Below are 17210 nucleotides of genomic sequence, written 5' to 3'. Positions count from 1 at the left end.
GGTTACCCCATGTTTAACATTTGATAATAAAGTTTATCTTCTCTACTTGGGATTTTTAACTTCCCCTTCAACACGAAAACAGAGATGTTTTGCTTGGCATATATATTAAAAGCTTCTGAATCCTCAGGTCCAGAATACAGTCAAATACTCAAGCTCCCAAACCAGATAGGCTTCCCCCAACCCACCATCATAGCCAAATAAGCAGGGCTGGCCAAACCTTGTCTATTGGAGCAACCCTGGCAACGTTAGGCAGGCAGGGCAACACACCCAAAAACGCCTACCAAGTATTTTTCTCTTTTCACACTTTGATAAGCAAGTAATATTTGACAACCCAGGAACTTCCACCCATCACAGCTCACATTCACCTCTTATCACGCCCACATTGAGTAAGAAACATGGCCCATCACATTGACTTCCTAGTACCCCAAGACAGAAGAAATAAAGTTACTGGGGATCACAGAATAAAATGGAATGCTCTAGAAAGCTAGATATTCATGGGAAAGAGAAAGACCTCTGAATTAAAGATGCTTTGAAGATAGTTCTATAATTTCCAAATGTGTATAGTCATATAATAATAATAATTATAGCTAGTGTTTATATAATGCCTACTAAGTGCTAGGTACTTTATAAATATTATCTCAATTGATCTTCATGACAGTCTTAAGAGGAAGATGGTATAATCCCCATTTTACAGATGAGGAAACTTAAGTGACTTGCCTGAAGTCACAGAGGTAGTGTCTTGAGTTATTTGTTGTTCAGTCATATGGCTCTTTGTGAACCCCGCCCCCCCCCATGTTTTTTGGTCAAAGATCCTGGAGCTTTGCCATTTCCTTTACCAGTTCATTTTTTTTCACTTAAATTTTTTTTATTTTATTAATTTTTCCCTTTTGCTTTGGTTCATCATTTACCTGCTATTCTAGAGTGGAGGGGAGGAAAGGGTGAGAGGGAGAAAATTTTACAAAAATGAATGCTGAAAATTAACTTTATATGGAATTGGAAAAATAATCACATTTAAAAAAAACTCATGACTTTCAGATAATTCAATAATTTAAAAATTATCTTTCCTTGCTCTTTTCATCATATCAGTTGCTTTTCTTATGATATATATGATTATGATATATCCTAGTTCATTTTAAAAATGAGGAAATTGAGGCAAATAGGATTAAGTGACCTGGTGAGGATCAAACAGGTAGGAAATGTCTGAACTGAACTCAGAAAGATGAGCCTTCCTGATTCCCAACCCAGTACTTTATTCAGCTGCCTTTGAACAAAATTAGTCAGATAAGTAGGGCTAGACTGCTTCACAGAATCCTAGCTCTCAGAAGGGCAAGAACCTCAAAAGTATCATTTAGTCTGACCTGTACCTATCTGAGTAAGAATTACCCCAACATCAAGCTCGCTGTATGACTTTGGCAAATCATTTAACCTCTGCCTCAGTTTCCTCATCTTGGAATGAAGAGATTTGGTCTTATGACTCCTAAGGTTCCAACCAGTTCTAAACTAAGATGCTTGACTTCCAGTGAGGGGAATCCATCACCTCCTAAAGGAGCCTAAACTACACTGGAACAGATTTAAAGCATTCATTCTTACATAGAGAGAAAATATATCTCTGTTCTTACCTGTATGGGCCCTCCACTTCCAATAAACAAGGGAATTAATGATCCCTAAAACAGATCTTCCATTTATTTACTTCCTGCCCTTCCTTCTCTTCCCTGCCAATCTAAATCCCACCAGTCTTTTTATAAAAGTCCAGTTTCATGTTCACCTCCTCTGATTACCCCCAATCCATGGTGTAGGACCCTGAGAAAGTCACTATCTTTCCCTGAGTCCTCAGCTTTTCTCCACTGATCAGAATCAGAAGACCTGGGTTTGTTTGGTTTTTTTTTGGGGGGGGGGGGTTGCAAGGCAATGGGGTTACATGACTTGCCCAAGGCCACACAGCTAGGTAATTATTAAGTGTCTGGGGTCACATTTGAACTCAAGTCCTAATGACTCCAGGGACTGTGCTCTATCCACTACACCACTTAGTGTCCACAATCCCGGTAGTGGGGCAGCAGAAAGAAAGATGAATTTGGAGACAAGGGACCTGCATTCAAATTCTGAGTTGCTCAGTCCCTCCTTGGGAGGGCAGCTAGGTGGTGCAGAGGATAGAGTATTGACCTTGGAGTCAACAGGCTGGGAGTTAGAATCTAGGCTGACACTTGACATTTACTATCTGTGTGCCCTTGGGCAAGTCACTTAACCCTGATTGCCTTGCATCCAGGGCCACCTCCACTCATCCTGTATCCAGATGGTCCTGGAGGAGAAAGTGAGACTGGTGACTTAGCACAGCCTCCCTTCACTGAAATCCAGTTCATGTGCCTGTCATAGCATCACCTCTCCTGATGTCATAGTCTTCTTTGAGAATGAAGAACAAACATCAAATTCTTCCTGGGAGACCTTGAACAAGTCATTTGCTTTCTCAGTTTCCTCATCTGTTAAATGAGGGAGGCTGAACTAGATGGTTTCAGATCCCTTCCAGCTCTAATAGTCTCACATTTAGGAGTCTCTGCTCTTCTAGCAGTAGATAGGCTTCCTAGCTGCATCAGGCGATGACTGGCCAGGACAACATCAGCTTGTCTCCTGCTGTCTAGTAAGGAGACCCCAAGTCAGTGGCAGGGAATCATTCAATGTACAGAACAGTAGAGAACTAAGGGAACAGAGACTGGATTTCTGTAGGGAATAAGCTCCTGGATAGCAAGGGACTTTTCTTGTTTTGAGCTTTGCATCCCCAACAGCTAGGATACTTCCCCAGGACATATTAGTAAGCACTCAATACATATTTGCTGAATGAATTATCACATGAAATGAATGTCACAACTTGTCAGGACTTTAATTCTCCATAAATCTGTAAATGAAAAGGTTGAACTGGGTGATCCTTTACCTACTTTTACACTCTACTATATTGTGTGAAGGGACCTGAAAAATAGAGTGAGCTAGAGTCAAAGGTGATTGTAAAATGTTCAGTGTAAACATTTATAAATGAGAAATTTAGAAAATGTCACAAATCAGGACTGGATTTATTAATTCATTGATTGTCTAGACTTAAGAAAGTAATGGAGAAAATGTTGAAAATGCAAACTAAATGTAAAAGAGTAAAGTGGATAGATTCCCACCCCCAGTCTACTGTTAAACATTTACCTGCACAGCCCCATATGTAGCCAGGAACTATTGTCACTGGCAAAAATCAGACTTGAAGGGACCTGCTTTAATAATTAGCATATTATGATTTATGAAAATTAGTCTTTCCATGGGCTGAAAGCTTTTGGGGTTCAAATCTACATTGATTAAAAGTCAGCGGCATGCAAGTCACTAAAAGAAGTCTCATTCTCAGCCCTTAAAGCCTTTATGATTAGGAAGCTAAGTTTTGTGTGCAAATAAGCATAACAATACAAGGAAGAGTGAAAGAAATCCAATGGTAATAATAATAGCAACTGGGGAGGATAGGTGGTGCAGTGAATAGAGCACCTGCCGTGGAGCCTGGAGTACCTGAGTTCAAATCTGACCTCAGACACTTAATAATGACCTAGCTGTGTGGCCTCGGGCAAGCCACTGAACCCCACTGCCTTGCAAAAAAACTTAAAAAAAAGATTGAATAATAATAGCAACAACAACAACAATAATAATCTATGTTTTATAAACTTTAAGATTTGCAAAGCTCTTTCTTAAGAACTGTATAATTAGGTACTTCATAGATTATCCCCATTTCACAGATGAGAAAACAGGTTCTGAGAGGGGTAAATGATTTGCCCGGAGTCACAAAGCTATTAAATGTCTGAAATGGAACTGAATGTAATTCTTTCCCCATCCCCCAACCCCAAACTCTTAAGTTCCATACTCTACTATTCAGTGATTCCTCCAAGTGTAAAGGAAAAGTCAAAGCAAAGTGAAAAGAGAACACTTTGGTGGTTGGGGGGGGGGGGAACAAAGCCTCATGGAAAGGGTGGCATCAGAGCTGGGCCCTGAAGACAAGGGTAAATTGTAATAGATGGATCCAGGACAGCAATAGGAGCAAATTTACCGAAATGGAGCAGGGCCACAGAAGCACAGAACAGGGCACTTTGTCTATATCCAGAATGTCTGGAGAGGACTAGACTGTACTAAGGATAGATAGGTTAGAGTCAGATGGTGGAGGACCTTGAATTCAGAATCAGGAGGTAAAACTGTTCTGGAAGGCAATCAGGATGAATTTTCTTGGATGCTGTGAAGGTAGCTTGGAGAAGAGAACCACTGGAGCCAGAGAGACCAATTAAGACGGTGTCAAAATTCTTAAATAGATTAATCATCCCCTTATTGTCCTGTTTATCTAATCACTTTGTTTGGCTAACCTGCCCCTGAGATTAGAACTAAGTTATTAGAACTCAGAGCCAACCAAGGGTCAAAAAAAAAAAATCGAAGTTATCAAAAGTCCCAGGGAAATGTCCCCTGATGTCGAAATGTTACCCTGAAAATAGAAATCTTTTGGGGAGCAAAAGATTCCCCTGTTTGTTGGAAGTACTGTTATAGAAATGGTTCCACACACAGCCTGCCTTACACCCCATCACATTTCCCCTACACTTTCTCCCTCTCTCCCCCAACTCTGATTTTTCATCTAGTATTCCTGCCAAGAAGAATGAACTTTGGACCAGAAAGAACAGAACAAAATGAACTAATAAGGAGATGATACTGAAGATAACTGGGGAGTTGGTATGAGTGCAAGCACCTTGCTGCCTTGGAATGATTCAAGATACTAGGTCCAGATAAATTACCTCTTCTGGTTCAAAATCAACTAGCCAATTTGGTTACTCACTAACCATCAAAGATATAAGTTTTGAAAAATCATTGAGAATGGGAGATAGAGAAAAGAGGAGAAAGATGCATATGGTCCTAATTTTTTTTTAAAAGTAATAGAATCAACTCCTCAAGCTGTAAGTGAGCTTATCCTTGATTCCTGGCAAAATTCTAAAATAGATTATTAAAGAAATGGTTAGTAAATACTCAGAAAAGGAAGCAGTAATCCCAAAGAGACAGCATAACTTCATCAAGAACAAGTCAGACCAGGCTAACTTACAATGGGGCTTATCTCCTGGTGATTCAAAGGAGTATTGTAGTTTTTTGGGAAGCATTTGACAACTTTTCTTATGCTATTTTTTATGGAATAGATGGAAAAGGTGAAGACCACAAATCAATGTCATAAGGAGATACAGCCAGACAGTAGTTCTTCTAATTGATTTTCTAGAATTTTCTAAGTATACCATCATATTATCTGCAAAGAATTAAAGTTTTGTTTCCTTACTATCTATTCTAATTCCTTTAATTTCTTTTACTTCTCATTTATTGCTAACACTAACATTTCTAGTCATCTCTGATCTTGTTGGGAAGACTTCTAACTTATCCCGATTACAGATAATGCTTGACACCAGTTCTTCTAAAGAGGATCTAGGAATTCCAGGAGGCACTAAACTCAAAGAGTCAAACATATGATATGAAAGCCAAAAAAATTAACGTGACTAGGCTGCATTAAGAGAAGAATGGGGTCTAGTACAGGCTGCCCAGCCTCCCTGAATTTGCTGCCAAAGTGATTCTTCTAAAAATGTGCATTTCACCACCAAACACTAGAACCCCAAGAAGAGGAAGAGCTTCAGCATGGATGTCCTACCTTTTAGTTCTTCTGGGCCACATCACACAACAACTTGTCAAAGGGCTACATAGAGAATTTCATATTGATTTATGACTACAATGTAACCATATTACCAATGAATACAATAATAAAATGTAATAATAATATATAAATTATAATAAAACATAATAAAATCAGCATAATAAAACATTTAATTTAAAAAAAACAAAAACATAACATTTTTAATGTGAACACCCAGCCTGCTTTTTGATACCAATGCATTTATATGTAGTTTGATAAGGGTCATAGTGATGCAAAGAATACTTTCAAGATGCTGAAATTTTTGTTCTATTTTTACTTTTTGTATGCTTCATATAGGAAAAAAAGTTGCTCACAAATAAAGATACTCCCCAAAAGAGACCTCATAAACAGGACATTTTTGTGAAGTGTCAGATATTTTTCTTTAGGCAATAAAGACCAGAGAGAACAGAATAAATTAACTTTCTTTAAGTTGCATATTTGAGGGGCAACTAGGTGGCACAGTGGAGTCAGGAGGACCTGAGTTGAAATCCAGTCTTAGACCTTAATGTTTCCGTAGATGTGTGACCTTGGGCAAGTCACTTAACCCCATTGCCTTGCAAAAACTAAAAAAGAAAACAAGTTGCAGATTTGATTGCAACTCTATGCATTATATTTGCAAGCAATGTGTTGATGACAACTGAGAATGGCATAGCAATTATATAAAGTGCAAATGGTCTTTTCTAAAAATCTTGAAATCTATTCTAAGTCTTGTGACAAAATAGTAATTAATGCTGCATAAAATAAAGTTGCCTGTTGCAATTGAGATGTATCAGATAATCTTTAAAATAAAAATATTAATTCCTATATGCATATATTTTGTTTAAAATGAAAACCAAAAAATTCCTGTAGTATGTGAGACCACACAATGTTAGTTTCATGAAAAAGTCAAGCCACATTAGTTAAGGGTTAAACTGGTCTGGGATGCTATAAAGCTGGTACATGCACTCACCTTTTACTTCATTGTTTAGTTACCCAAAGTGGGCTGCAAGAATGGGTTTTTTTTATTGTTGTTGCTGTTGTTTTTGTCCTCTCAAAGATCATGAAATCAGGGAGGTAATACCATGACATTTAAGTATGTTGGATTTAAGTGGGGGTGGGGGTGCTGTGCAAAGTCACCAGCCTCACTCACTTTCTCACTGAAGCCATCCAGGTGCAGGAACCAGATATGGATCAGGATGACTGGAGATAGCCCTGAATATAGTATGAGACCTTGGCTTTTTAAAGCTAGGCCTTTCCCAGGCCACAGTTTGATTGAGGCAATACACATTCAGTCATTAAAGTTAGGTAAGAGAGATGAGGCAAAAAATTACTATTCCCAAAAAAAAGAAAAAATTATTAGAAGGGTAAGATCCTCAAGGATCTCAGGTAAGTGGTAAAGAAAGGAACCCCTTTTGCATGGTCCAAAAAGATATTAGTCTGGGAGGGGCAAACCCTCAAAGTTTCTGGCTGGAACAGAAACAAGTTCTGTTTGAATTCACTCTGAACCAAGCAGGGCCCAAATGATGACCAAATGGACTTGGTCTGGGACCCATTGTTGTCCAGCCAAGATGATTTGGAACCTGTAAACCCCAAGAAACCTTTGAGGCCTTTGGATAGAGAACAAATACTAAACAAAAGAAAGAATGGGCTTTGAGGGCAGCATGTTCAAGTTGAATGTACCTGGTTTAGAGAGTCTCTAAATTCAATCTTAGGAATAACAGGAAACTGCCTCCCTGACAAAAGATGATCTAATCTCTGATTGGATACCTTCAGGGAGAAGGAGCTCACTACTGCTGCAAACATGATCATTGTTCAAAGTACTCCAGTGCAATTATTATTATCATCATCATCATCATCATCATCATAATTGACATTTATAACCACTTAAAAATGTACAAAGCATTTTATATATCTCATCCTCATGGAATATTATGAATATAAAGCTGTCAGTGTTAATGTCTTATCTCTATTATACTAAGTAATCCACGAGGCAGGGACTACCTTATATAAACTTTCTATTCTATCTCTCCCCGGAATAGAACAGTCTCTGCATCCAATGAGGGCCTAAAAAAATATCTGTTCTATTATTCTATTATAATGCTCCTATTTTTGTCTGTAAGAGAAACAAAAACCCCTAATCAGGAATCTTGTCAGGTCATATTCACATTTTCCATCCTAGTATTCAAGGTCCACCCTTCTTTTCCAACCTCTTACTATTGAAAACATTCATTCCTGCTCTGCTCTGCTTCCAAATCCCCACTAGACTCACTCACAATCCCATCTCTGAACCTTTATTGTTCTAGTCTTCCCATGGCAGGGATGCCCTGAGTATAAATGATAAAAACCCAACAATTCCTCCAGGCCCAGTTCAGGGGGTACACCTCTCTCCATCGTCTTTTCTAGTTAAAGAAACATGAACACAGTGGAAAGAATTTGGATTTGTTGTCAGAAAACCTGACTTTAAATTTCAGCTCTGCCATTCATTCACTACCTAATAGGACTTTGGTCAAGTCACTTCATCCTCTCTCTCTCTCTCTCTCTCTCTCTTTCTTTTTTGGGGTTTTTGCAAGGCAATGAAATTTAGCAATTTGCCCAAGGTTACACCACTAAGTAATTATTAAGTGTCTGAAGTCAGATTTGAATTCAGGTCCTCCTAACTCCAGAATCAGATCCACTGTGCCACCTAGACTAGCCTCTAGGGCCTCAATTTCTCCCTGGTGCAGAGTAAGATCTTAATCAAATTTTGATGATATGAGTAGAATATATATAATAACAATAATTAGTAGCAATTATACCTACCATTTATATGGTCCATTAAGATTTCCAAAATAATATAATACACATGCAAATACATAAATCTAAATATCTTTACATCTATCCAATCTGGGAAGGAAGTATGATTATCCCTATTTTACAGATAAGGAAACTGAGGCTGAGAGAACAAGGAAGGTAGATTTGATGATTTGAAAGATCCTTCATGAAGCTTTAATTCTAGCATCTACTCCAATCCCTATCGCTGGACAGCTCCTGTTCCTCCTTCCCCATCACCCTCCCCCAAATACAGAAAATCTGAGCCAGACTCTATTGTAGTATTCTTCATTGTATGAGAAATTGGTGGAAACATTGATACAAATTATAGGTATTTGCCCTAGCAACAGCGTTGTGGTCCAAAAAGCCAAAGAGTCATTATAAGTAACATTGCTTCTATGGAAGAAGGATTTTCCTTCTTGGAACTTTAGGGAATTCATTTTATTTCTGATATGGTGGTGCCTAAGGGCTGGAGGAGACCCTAGTTCAACTTCCTCATGTTATGGAGGAGAGAACCCAGAAGTCAAGTCAAGTCAAATCAAGTCAAGTTAAGTCAAGTCACCCAAAGAAGTCAGTAAGTGGCTGACTAGGAATTTGTTCCCAAGCCCTTATGTTCCAAATTCAGTGAATCAGGTCTTAAGACTGAATGAAGTCAAAGACCACCCCACCCCATTACTTTTAAATTTTTTACTTATATCTTTTGTTTTTACACAGCTTTCATTACTGAATATATTCCTTCACTAACCAAATGACTATCCCTCTCCAGAGGGCCATCCTTTGTGACAAATATTTTTTTTAAAAGGGGGAGGGAAGGAAGGAGAAAGGAAAAGAGATCTGCTCAATAAAACCAACCCAACATAATTAATAAGATCTGATTTTTCACATATAATACTCCATTACCCATAATCACACACCTCTGCAAAGAAGGGGGAAGGAAGTACATTTTCTCATCTCTTCTCAGGACTAAGCTTCCATCCTTTCCAGTTAAAGATAAGAATACTAAAGACCAGAAAAGCTAAATGATTTGCTCTTAGACACATTCATGCTAAGTACCAGAGCCAGACCCTGGGGCTTCAAGGCCACAACTTCCTTCAAAACACCTCACCTCCCACAGGCAGGCACCAGTCATGTATATATTCAGGTTGGAAGGAGAGTGGTTTTGAGGACTTAGTTTGGGGTTCAAGTGGACATGATGAAGAAGGATGACAGCAAATAGCAACAATAACTGACATTTATAAGCCTTATAAAGTTGATTGACATTGCCTCAGGGGAGTCTCATAAGAGCTCAATGAGATACCTGTTTTAGGAATTATCTCCCTTTTCCAGAAGAGAACCCTGAAGTTCAGAGAGTAAAGGGAGACGCCAGATAGACCCAAGGAAAGATCTGAACTCAGTTCTATTTGGGACACTCTATCCACTATATTACACTGCCTCTAAGTCAGTGACTCCCAAACTTCTTTATGTCCTTGGGTGATCCATTTAGTGAGGCCTATGGACCCCACTTCCCAGAATCAGGTTTTTAAATGAATAAAATACACAGGATTTCCAAGAAAATAATTGTAGAATTGTAGATATCAAATTAAAAAAAAAAAAAACACTGCAAGTTTATGGAATCCAGGTTTTAAAAAAACAAAAATCCTATGCTAAAAGAAAGGTTGGGGAAAGTGCCTTAGGAAGATTGCAGGAGAGGTTTCAGTTTAGCTATTAAGAATGCCAGTTATCAGAAATGGGAGTGTCTCACACACACACAAACACAGAGAGTTGGGATTTTGTTTTATTTTTTGGTTTTTGACATTTCTCTGCCATCCAGTAGCATTTAATACTAATATACACACACACACATAAGATTGTTGGGATTTCGTTTTATTTTTTAGTTTCTGACCTTTCTTTGGCATTCAGTAGACATTTAATAAATACTAATATACACATATACATGAGGTAGTTGGGATTTTGTTTTATTTCTTGGTTTCTAGCTTTTCTGTGGCATATAATAGGCATCTAATAAATATTAATACATTCTCTCTCTCTCTCTCACACACACACACACACACACACACACACACACATACACACAAACACACAAACAGGTCACTCACTCACCCCCCCCCCCCACTTCTATCATTCAATTGCAGAGGCCTGGGTTTCTCCAAGATCTCAAGATTTTTGGAGGGCAGGACTAGCAGGCCAGCCAGCATGCATCACTATGCTGTTATCACAGTTTTCAACTGACATTATTTTAGGATCTTCAAAACTGACTTTGCCAGCTTTAAAAAAGAAAAAAAAAAAGATGTGACTGATGGACTGAGCAGAGAAACTCCCTCTGCTCTGGCTCCACCCTCTACCCCAAGCCACGATGGAAGCTCCCCACCCCACCCCCAAGCCTGGGCCCAACCTTAGCTCCAAGCCTATGTTCCCTTCAACAGCCCCAGCTCCAAACTGATCTCCCCTGTCCTATTCCTTCCTAGGGCACCAGCCTCCCAGGGGGAGAACCCAGAGAAACAGAGACAGGGCCAGATTTCCAAGTTCTTTTTTCCTGAATGACTTTATTCAAAATCTAAGAGTGATCCACTTTGTCAACACTTCCAGGAAAGGGGGGGGGGGCAGGGTGGGAAAGAGGAGGCCCCTGCCTGGGAGCAGAGGTTCCTGAGTTTCTCAGAGTGGAAGGCGGGCCCCTGCTCTCCCTGGACAAACTAGTTTAACTGCAATACTGGAGGGGCTGCTTGGAGCAGCCAGGCTCCCTGTCAAACCTTAGTGTTCAAAATATTGTCTGGATTGGGAGAAGTTTCTGGAACTTAAACCTGATTTACAGTAAATACCTGCAGACAGTAAGGCTAAGTGATTGGAAACTTGAAAACTGGGAGAGGAAGGCAGTGCTGGTTTGGACTAGACTTTGAAGAGAATGATTAGCAAGCAGAAGAGGGCAAGATTTGTAGTCAGAAGTCCTCAGATCAAGCCTGAGCTCCCATACTTACTGCTCTTGTGACCTTGCTTAGGTCTTCTCTTTTCCTCTGCCCCCCCACCCCCACCATCCTCAGACCTTGTTTTACCCATTTGTAAAGGTATTGGACTACATAAAGGTAGTCTGGTGGACTGGAGTCTGCCTGGTGGAAGACCAGAATTGGAAGGAAGTCCAACTCAGACACCTAATCAGCTGTGTGATCCTGGATAGATCTTTCAATCTTTCTGAACTTTAGTTTCCTCATCTGTAAAATGAAGATAACAGGCACCTACCTGATGCTGAGAGGTTCAAATGAGACAATGCATGTAAAATACTAGGTTCAACCACAGCATCACTCAGGAGAGACAAAACCAAGTTTTTCTCAAATCTCAATAGAGCTCATAACTGTTGGGGGGAAGGGTTGCAAGAAAACTGCCCCCACTTTGCCCCCTGGGACCCAAATTAAAAGTTTCCCAATTGAGAAAACAGCCTCATTCAGTCTAAGGAGAGAGAGCCTGCCGAGGAGTCTCTTATTACAATCCATTTCTCAACCCTTGGCAGGAGGTAGACAAAAATACTCACTCCCCGCTGGCCACACAGCAACGGACAGTCTGACAGACAGTCAAATGGACCCTGTTTGTTTTTTTTTTTAAATCTCCTGGCCTTCCCTGGCTTCACAGTTACATCCTGCTGATTCCTAGAGGCCCTCAGAGCCCTACACATCACAGATTTGTTTTATACATCATTACTGCTCTGAGATTTCAAAGGGACTTCAGACATCACCCAGTCTACCACCCTCCTTTTAAACCAGTGAGTTCATGAAAACCCAAAGAAGTTATGTGAGCTGCCCAAAATCACACAGGTAGTAAGGAGCAGCACTCCTCACCTAACACATTCTCCATTGTACTCCCCTGCCTCATTTCCAAGATGTTAGTCAAGCACACATTTAGTAGGAATAGCAGAAGCAAAGGATCATGGGAAAAAGAGTGAACAGCACAAAATCCAAGAATTTTCATATCAGAAGAACCCTGAGGCCATCTCGATCAATTCTGGGATTCTGTGGACCCAAACAATTCCCTATCTGTAAAATGAGAGGGTTGAACTAGAGGACCTCAGGGCTTAAGCTTTACAATATGATATGACATGATATTTAACCACAGGTGCTCTCCACAATAGCCCTGACAAGTGGCCATTCAGTCTCTGCCTGAATACCTTCTAAACAACCTGGGCCAATTGAGGACCCAGTGAATTGTGGGTCCTTCCTTCTATTAACCTACCTCTCTGAAACTGTTACCTACTGCTTTTGCTTTGAGGGAGCAAAAGTGTTGGGCAAGATCCTGGACACATTCTCCACTGACTATCCTAACTATCCCTGCCTACCCTGCATTCCTCTGCCTGCAAAACATGGCCCCTGACTTGGTTCTTGCTCATTCTTCTATCAAACATTTATTAAAAGCCCACTCTGTACAGATCCCTAGGCACCCCACTGGAAGAGATACAAAGATTAAACAAGGTACAATCCCTGGAAGGGATTTCTATAGGTATACCTGTGTATACCAAAACAGAAAATAAGCTGCTTGAGTAAAGGACACTTTCCCTTTGTTTTTCTATCCCCAGTGCTTAATACACAATAATCACTTAAATGAGATTGACTTGGAGGTACCTGAGAGATCAATCATCCAATTCCATTTTCCGGAGGGGAAACTGAGAGGAAATGCCTTCACAAAGGAGGTAAGATGCAAGTGATAGGTTTGAACTCAGGTCTTCTGTCTTTGAATGGGAACTCTTTGCCATAGAGCACACCACCTTGAGTCTACAAACACACCTGTTTGTAGATATTTATGAACAAAATACAAAAGTAGAGTGGGGGAGCAGGGGAATAAGGCATTAGAGTTCTATAATGTGTAACAGCCAAGTATCCAGTTAAGTGACATCTTAGTTTAAGAGTCATCAATCCACTTCCAAATTGGCAACCTAAGAGAATCAAACCCGGGGTTTTCCTAGGGTAGGCCTCTTAACAACAGAAGCCACAACACGCCTGTTTCTTAAAGTCAAACCTTATTGTGAAACAGGGGGTTACCACAAACTGGATAAACCTAACCTGAATCTAGACTCTATCCAAATTAATCATTCTGGTCCTCAGAGTCAGGAAGGTACCAAGGGAGGGAGGGGAAGTAGGAAAACATGAGGGACAAAATGAAGGGGTGCCTGTGGAGAATAAAGAAATCTCAGAGTAGAAAAGGTCCCTGGGGGGGGCAGTCAGTCAAAAAACCCCACTTAAAGAAGAGTCCCCACTATAAGACATCCACAAGTGATCTTCTAACCTCTACTTAAGGGGAGGTTCACTACCTTCTTCAGCAGTCCCTGGTTACTTATGGATTGTTCTCTTGATTAGGAAGTTTTCGATATATGGAACCTAAAAAAGTTTCTCCTTCTGTTGCCACTCTTTCTTTCTCATAGGGCCAAGGAAAACAAATCTAACCCTTTTTTCCTGCATTATGCCCATTCTTCAAATACTAAATGACTGCTATCAAGTCTCTCCTCTCCAGGCTTCTTCTCTCTCATTATTTCCTCCCTAATAAAATGCCTTGGTTGTTAGGGAAACCCAAACAGTTGGGTTACTCTGGATAATATGGTAGGGGCTAATTCTGAAGGTTAAGTAATACATGGACAAGTATTTGCTAAGTACCTTTTATGTGATGGGGAGTTCACTACCCATCCCTTCGCTGCCCACTCTGATGGTTCTACTTGTTAGGAATATCTTCCCCCCTTCAACTATCCAGTTGAAATCTGTGTCTCTACTCCCCTACAAGAACTTTCCACACCAGTTCAGCATAATTAAGTCATGGTCATCAAAAGGTGCCTTTCTCTTTGTCTCTGACTTTCAAAATCCACCCAGACTTTAAGGTCCAGCTCCAGACTCATCTCTTCTCAAAAGATCTCCCAGAATACCACAGTTCTCTCTCCCTTCCCTGAGCTCCCAGGATGCTTATGGCCTATGCCTCTCATATGGTGACTAGCATTCCTCCCCTGATGCTAATGAAATGTCGCTATGGGGGAAGAAAGGTGGCACAGTGAATAGAGCACCAGCCTGAAGTCAAGAGGACCTAAGTTCAACTGTGACCTCAGACATTTGCAAGCTCAAGCTACTTACTAGCAGTATGACTTTGGACAAGTCACTTAACCCTCATAAATTAGACTGCCCCACAAATAAAAAAAATGGCACTATGAACTAGGTACTGGAAATAATACAAAGACAAAAACCAGTCACACTCATTTCAAGGAACTGATGTTCTCTCCCAGGAGGATACAGCATGTGCACTGCACAGATAAATAAATACAAAGTATAAACAAATAATACTGAAGTCATTGAAAGAGATAGTGAGCACTAACAAAGGGGAAGATCCTGGTGCAAAATTAGGAAAGGTCACAACTGTACTTTGAAAAAAAAAAACAAGTTAAAATCTGAGGTAGCAGTGAGGAAGGAACAACTTCTAGACACTGGGGATTACCTTCTCCTGTGTTTGGGACTTCTCTTAGACTGATCAACTCATTTAGCTTCTCTTAAGAGATTCCTGAGGACAATTAATTCAACCCCTTCATTTTACAGCTGGGGAAAATGAAGACCAGGGAGGTTAAGAGACTTGCCTGAGGTCCCACAAGTGGTAGGCAACAGAAATGGAATCTGACTTGGAAACTCTATGAAGCAAAGGGTGGCATCTTGATCCTTGACAATTCCCATGCCCCAGCTCACATGTGTTTGGTGGAATGGTGAAGAAAAGTGTCTGTCCCTCACTGTCCCAAACCCAAAGGTCTTCTTCCCACTTCAATTGTTTCTCCCAGGTTTAAGGGTGCAAATTTGATATCAACAAGTTCTGGAAAACAGACACTAGACCATCTCCCTCCCCTTTCAGATAATCTGAGCACTGATGATTCTCAATAATAATAAAAATGATAGGGATCGATCCCAACTCAGGAAGGTCTTAGGAATTCTTCAGATGAGTTCCTGTGTATCTCGGGGGTGGCTGCTCTTCATTCACTACTGGATGATCCCCTGTATTAACAACTTCAGTGAGAAGCCCAGAATTCCTCAAGCCAGGAGCTAAGGATGGAAAATCACTTGTAAAGGCCCAAGTCAGGTGTCACCTTCCCACCCAAAAACAGAGCAAACAGGCCTGACAGCCAAAGTACTGTTCGAACCCACCCCTTCCATCTCGCCTGGGTTTCTACTGGAAGACCTTTCCAGAGGCACCATTCTACATCTACCAGAAAACCAAGGGATGGACCGTCAGAGGGGAAAACCCCGATTTATGGACTGACCATCAGTCAGGGTAATAAACTTTAAACAAGTTTCTTTTTCAGAGTGAAGAATTAACAGGTCTCAGCAGAAGAATGGAGCAAAAGCCAGACTGCCACACTTTGAAGGAAGTCGTCGTGTGACCCTGGGCAGGTCTCTGCTTCTCTGAGTCTCAGTTTCTCTTTCTGCACAATGAAAAGATCTCTAAAGTCCTTTGACTCTGCAAGGCTGTGGCTCCATGTGGCTTCCAAAACACCAAAGCTGGATCAGGACCTGGCCAACCCTCCCATTTCATTCCAAACCATCTCCTCCCCTATAACTGACCCTGGCTGGACCTCAGCCCCTCCCACAGCAGTTTGGAGTAGGGAACAACCACAAACAAAATCCTGAAAGGCTGGGGATGAGACGGGATGGGAAGGTGGGAAGGATTCAGAAGGCGGCTTTGCTCAGGGCCCTTGGCTCGGAGCCTCCCGGAGGAGAAAGGCGAAATCTGGGCTTTTAAACGGAAAGCCAGCTCTCCCCAGGAGCCTCAGATCCACTCCCGGACGGACAATCCTGGGACTGAGAAGGGGTGGGGGGGGAGAATTCTTCAGCAATCATGGGCCACTGAGTCAGAGGAGCCATGCAGTTGGGGCTGGGCCATGGTTCCCAAGACACCCAGAAAGGGTAGCGGATGCGGAGAGGCAGAAGGACAGCGGGGAGGGGGGGGGTCTCCAGTGGGGACCCCCAGAGGCGATGAGGAAGGGAGCCGAGGTGGCCCGGGCTGAGCCCCAGAAGCAGGGAGATGGGGGAGCTGCCTGAATCCTAGGGCTGGGCAGACCCCCCCCCCCAAGGTGGGGCCCCCAAAGGCCCCTGGGGCTGAACTCTGGGAGGTCCGAGGCCAAGGTCAGCTCAGCCCCGGCCCCCAGGCGCCCCCGCCCAGACACCGGAAAGTACTTGCCTTCTCCGGAGCCCAAGCGGCACGAAGCGCTCAGCAGCAGCAGCAGCAGCGGCAGCGGCCGCGGGGGCAGCGGCGCGGGCGGCCGCGCGGACCCCATGGCCCTGGGGCGGCGGCGGGGGGCTGCGGGCGGGTCAGAGGGCCGGCGGCGCGCGGCGGCGGGGGGCGGCGGGCCGCATCGCGGCCCCAGCCCGCGGGCGCAGAAAGGCGGGCGGGGGGCCCGAGGGGCGTGGCCGGGGCCCCTCACTCCTCCCCCGGCTCGGCCCAGGCCGGGCCGCGTCCGGCAGCCCCGCGCCCCCTCCCCGCAGAGCGCGGCCCCGGCCCGGGCCCCGGAGCCCCCGCGGCGGCCGGGAGAACGGGCCTCGGGCTGCGCTAGGCGACCCCGGCCCCGCTGCGGCCCCGCTGCGGCCCCTTCCCCGCAGGCACCAGGGCTCCCCGCTCCCCAGGGCTCCCCAGGGCTCCCCGCTCCCCGCGCCAGTCTGGCCAGTAAACACAGCGGCCCCGTCAGCTGGGCTGGGCCGGCCCCGGCCGG

At 42.7% G+C, this 17210-nt stretch overlaps 1 protein-coding gene across 3 annotated transcripts in view; it reads right to left on the bottom strand.

The window, feature by feature from the left end:
- INSR (insulin receptor) overlaps window positions 1-16752 on the bottom strand; it is a 160478-nt gene extending 143726 nt beyond the window's left edge. For all 3 annotated transcript variants that reach the window (XM_074205131.1, XM_074205133.1, XM_074205134.1), the window contains exon 1: window positions 16682-16752. The gene's annotated coding sequence lies outside the window, so the exon portion shown is untranslated. The remainder of the gene's footprint in view (window positions 1-16681) is intronic.
- Window positions 16753-17210: the final 458 nt, after the last annotated feature.

Source organism: Macrotis lagotis, chromosome X (assembly GCF_037893015.1).
Source record: "Macrotis lagotis isolate mMagLag1 chromosome X, bilby.v1.9.chrom.fasta, whole genome shotgun sequence".
In the NCBI taxonomy this organism is placed as follows: Eukaryota; Metazoa; Chordata; class Mammalia; order Peramelemorphia; family Peramelidae; genus Macrotis; species Macrotis lagotis.
The sequence above is the reverse complement of the archived record's forward strand: the minus strand, read 5'-3'. Positions and strand labels throughout refer to the sequence as shown.